The sequence below is a fragment of the Octopus bimaculoides genome, chromosome 28 (genome assembly GCF_046866305.1).
Source record: "Octopus bimaculoides isolate indiv1 chromosome 28, ASM4686630v1, whole genome shotgun sequence".
In the NCBI taxonomy this organism is placed as follows: domain Eukaryota; kingdom Metazoa; phylum Mollusca; class Cephalopoda; order Octopoda; family Octopodidae; genus Octopus; species Octopus bimaculoides.
This window is the reverse complement of record NC_142955.1, coordinates 252,276-257,574: the sequence shown is the minus strand read 5'-3', so window position 1 is coordinate 257,574 and position 5,299 is coordinate 252,276. Positions and strand designations below refer to the sequence as shown.

Below are 5,299 nucleotides of genomic sequence, written 5' to 3'. Positions count from 1 at the left end.
AGCTCCACCACCCTCACCACCAGCACTTACCCATCACCACCACCGCTACCAGCAACACCAACAACAACAACACCACCAGCAGCAATAAATAAACAAATAATAATAACCGGTACTCAACTGATACTTATTTTATCGATCCCCGCAAGGACGAAAGGCAAAGTCGACCTCAGAACGTAGCGACGGGCGAAATGCCGCTCAGCATTTTTACCCGGTGCTGTAACGATTCTGCGACTCACCACCTTAAAAGAAAAAAAAAATAATAATAATAATAATAATAATAATCTGTTCTTTGTTTGATTTCCGGGGTGAGCGCGAACGCAGACCCCACACTTAGAAATAGCGCACCCGAGTCGCCCACATTTGGGGCGATCGCAAAGGTTAACCCAACCGGAATGCAATGGAAGGGTCTCACTCTGGGAGAACCACCTTGAGGATCATGGTTTAATTAATAATAATAATAAGAAGAAGAAGAAGAAGAAAGCACAAGGCCTGAAATTTGCTTGGAGGGGACTAGTCGATTACATCGACCCCCAGTGTTTCACTGGTACTTGATTTATTGTGACTGGAATAGAATGTCCTGTTGCGCTTCTACGGAATGTTTTCTGCTTAGCGACGGGAAAGATTATTAGAAGCGTTCTAAGTACTTGGAAGACTATTGAAAGCTTGTGGACACCTGCGGTTACAGGTAGTAACCCGCTTCCAAACATAGTTCCTGCCAGAAATCACCCGGAAGGTAAGTCAAATCACCAAGTTGTCACATTGATTGGCATGCACTGCTCCCTCACTCGATAATAATCATTACATGGAAAAATGCGTGCATGAAAAGTAATATTCTTAAGATTATAAACTCGGAAAAGTACAAGACAAGTTATTACACCTGTAAAAGTATAGGACAAACTATTACTTCAAGTAAAGTAAAGAATAAGAAACTTTTTACTTAAAATATTTTGGCAAAGAATGCCAGTTCTTCTAATTTATCACTCTTTACAATTCTCATCTTTTAAATTTATTGTACAAAACTGTTCAGTTAATTTGTAAGTTTGTCTAATTAGTCACTTTTTTTCTGTATTTAAGGTAGTAAAGTAGCCAAATTCTACTTAAATAAGTATAGTTTTTATATTCAACTTAAACCCTACTTAAATAAGTATAGTGTTATTTTTTTTCTCCTCTAGTTTCAACTCAGAGCTGCGGCCATGCTGATGCACCACCGTTGAAACTATTTGTAAACTATAATAAAATAAGTTTTTATATTCAAATTTTAATTTTAGCTGCAATATTTTATGTAAAAAGTTTCTTATTTTGTTGTTCAATGCGACCAACGATTCTGAATTTCTCATGCATTTTTCTATCATTTAAGCCTAAGAAAAGTATACTTTTATTTTAGAAATAAAAAATTTATGTTAATTGAAGGTGAATAGGTGCTTTACTGCCCACTTGAGGTCTAACATACTTTGATGTAACTTTTTTCTACTGAACCAAATTTCGAACTATTTATGCCAAAGTGTAGCCCATACATGTTCAGATTGGACGAAGGAAATGGAAATGGATCGGACACACACTGCGGAAAGAACCCTCAAATATGACACGACAAGCACTTGACTGGAACCCGCAGGGGAAAAGGAAGCGAGGACGTCCGAAGCAGACATAGAAGCGGAGTATTTCGGACGAGCTCAGGACCACCGGCCTGACATGGGAAACAGCCAAGAAACACGCCAATGACCGCAAAAAGTGGAAAATAACTGTTGAGGCCCTATGATCCAGAAGGGGCAAAGAGGGTTAAGAGAGAGTAGCTGAGGAGGTGTCCTCTTTAGTTGCTATTAACAGTTTGCAATTTAGTTGAGAACTGAATTAGTGGTGAAGCTTGGTGGACTTAAGAATATATTCAACCACGAAAGTGGTTGAATGATAATGATAACAATAATAATTCTTTCTATTATAGGCACAAAGCCTGATTTGGTGAATGAATTGTATATATTTATATATATTATATACCTGCAAGACACGGATGTAGAGGTCTTCAAGACAAAACTCGACGCTTTCCTTTCCACGATACCAGACGAACCAATGGCTCGAAATGAGACATAGTTTAGGGTAGCGATGTCAAATTCTCTTATACACCAGATGTGCCATCAAATCTCTTGATTGGACTATATCAGGTGGAGGAGAAGAGCCATGCAAGGAACGTGAAGAGAGCACAGCATAAAGACGGAAAGTCACGGTGGTGCTCCAGCATGACCACAGCCACTTGGCTGAAACCCATAAATAAATATATATATATATATATATATATATATATATATATATATATATTGTGAGTCGAACAATAGATTTGTGAGTCGAACAGCCTAACCACTAGGCCACAAGACTCCATACACACACACACACACACACACGTATAATCTCTTTGCCCTCCTCTCATATATGTTATTTATATGTATTTGTACGTGTGTCTGTCTGTGTGTGTATGTATGTATGTGTTATTTCTTTACTACGCACAAGGGGCTAAACATAGAGGGGACAAACAAGGACAGACAAACGGATTAAGTCGATTACATCGACCGCAGTGCGTAACTGTAACTTAATTTATCGACCCCCGAAAGGATGAAAGGCAAAGTCGACCTCGGCGGAATTTGAACTCAGAACGTAACGGCAGACGAAATACCGCTAAGCATTTCACCCGGCGAGCTAACGATTCTGCCAGCTCGCCGCCTTATGTATGTATGTATGTGTATGGATGTATATGTATGTATGTATGCGTGTGGGTCTGTCTAAACTCTACTAAAATACTCTCAAGTGGCCTGTGTCTGAAAAATGCAAAATATTGTTTAGGATAACAACAGTCGGTTTTCTTAAACACGTAACTGTCCGTTTTCTTATTTTCCATTGTTTCTTTTTTAGTTTCTTTTTTTTTCCATATTGTTTAGCAACGGTCAGTTCTGATTGCAATAACCTGTCTTCTTCTTCTTCTTCTCCTTCTTCTTTTTCTTTTTCCATTCTTCTTCTTCTTCTTCTTCTTTTTCCATTCTTCTTCTTCTTCTTCTTTTTCCATTCTTCTTCTTCTTCTTTTTCCATTCTTCTTCTTCTTCTTCTTCTTCTTCTCTTTCTTCTTGTTCTTCATGTTTTCCTCCTCCTCCTCCACCTCCTCCTCCTCCTCCTCCTTCTCAGCACCGTCCTCATCCTTCTTCGTTCTTCCTTTATTTCTCTAGTTTTCTTTCATCAAGACCTTCTCTCCTCCTCATTTTTTTCCACCACCACCACAACCGCCATCACCACCACCATCAGCATCACCACCAACACTATTACCATATCCACCACCACCACCACAACAGCCATCACCACCACCACAACAACAACAACAGCAATCACCACAAACACCATCACCATCGCCACTACTACCACCACCACCACCACCATCACCATCACCACACAACCGCCACAACCATGACCACCACTGCCAACACTATCGCTATGACTAGCATCACCACAACCACCACAGTCACCACCACAACAACCAAACCACCACCACCACCACTACCACCATCCTACCATTGTATTGCTGCCATCTTTCACACCGTCTCGCCTAACACCCTCCCCCGTACACGACCACCACCACTTAGCCACTACCATCCGACCGCCATCTTTATTCCCGTCACGTCCAAGCTATTAATAGACTTGGGCAAAGGAAATTGAATAAAAGCTCAAATGTGGACCAGAGCGCCTGGGGGTGGGAAGGGGGAGGGGATGAGGGAATGATGGAGGAGGAGGAGGAAGAAGAAGAAAGTGAACGAGAAAAGTGTAAAGAGAATGAATGAATGAATGAATGAATGAAGCGCAAAATACCGAAAGAAAGAAAAAAGGAAAAAAAGAAAGGAAGAATGACAGAAGGAAACAATGACAGAAAGACGGAAAGAAAGAGAGAAAAAAGGAAGAAGGAAAGAAAGAAGAAAGAATGGCTGAAAGAAAGAAAGAAAAACAAACAAACAAACAGATAATGACGGAGAGAAAAATCATGAAAGAAATAAGGAAGGAAAACATGCAAAAGAAACCGAAGAAAAGAAAAACAAAAGAATGAAGGAATAGGAAGGAAAAAGCAAAGAGTAAGAAAAGAAAAAAAGGAATGATAAAGAAAACGAAAAAAACAAAGAAACTGAGAAGACGCCCCAGCATGGCCGCAGTCTAATGATTGAAACATGAAATAAGTTTGGAAAATCTAAGACAATTTAAGAGAATAATTTTTGTCGTTCTCTGTCTCTCTTTCTCTCCCTCTCTCCCTTCTCTCTTTTTCTCTCCACTCTCTCTCCCTTCTGTCTTTCTCTCCTCTCTCTTCCTTATCTCTCTCTTTCCTCTCCTCTCTCTCCCTTCTCTTTTTTCTCTCCTCTCTCTCTCTCCCCCCTCTCTCTCCTTTCTCTCTTTCTCCCTTCTCTCTTTCTTTCTCTGCCCTCTCTCTGCCTCTCCCTCTCTCCCCCCTCTCGTACCATTGTTACATATATATATATGTATGTATAATGTGTGTGTGTATCTGTGTGTCTGTATATGCGTGTATGCGTGCGTGTATGTGTGTGTGTGTGTGTGAGAGAGAGAGAGAGAGAGAGAGAGAGCGTCTTCTTTCCGTTCCCCCTCTATCAAATCCACCCACAATGCTTTGCTCGGCCGCATGCTTCAGTCAAAGACACTTACCCAGGGTGCCATGCAGTGGGACTGAAACCGGAACCATGTGGTTGGGAAGCAAGCTACTTACCACACAGCCACGCCTGCGCCTGTGCATGTTTTTTTGCATTTATACGTGTATGTGTGAGCGCGTGTGTGTGTGTGTATTATTAAATAAAAATTTAATATATGCTTCCCAAATTCCCGTAGGAGAGAGAAACAAATATATATTTAGCATATCCGATTATATTTTTAGAAGAACCTTATTATGTCTACTTCGTTATAATTAGCATTGAGTTCATTACATAAGTCACGGCTTCTGTTATTCTTATAAATAAGCAACACTATATATATATATATATATATATATATATATATATATATATATGGGTGCTGTATATTATGTTTCTCTCACTTCCACTGTTAGCACGCCACGTGGTCCATTGCGTTAAGATGTATTTAATCAAATGTTTACACAAAGAGATACCATATCACTTATTTTATTGATCAAGCGTATGCGTTACGTAATTATGTTGTATTTTTCTGCAATGCATAGAAGGTATGTACCGGAACCGATTACGTAACGACTGAGTGATGTCTATTATTATCTATAAATATGTAATAACCTAAAGTTAACGGACCGAATGAGCTG

General features: G+C 39.7%; 1 non-coding gene across 1 annotated transcript; it reads right to left on the bottom strand.

Annotated features, from left to right (window-relative positions):
* Positions 1-300: 300 nt before the first annotated feature.
* Positions 301-459, bottom strand: LOC128251514 (U1 spliceosomal RNA). The gene has a single exon (XR_008267161.2). It is a non-coding gene; the product is annotated as a U1 spliceosomal RNA (small nuclear RNA).
* Between the last annotated feature and the right edge of the window lie 4,840 nt (positions 460-5,299).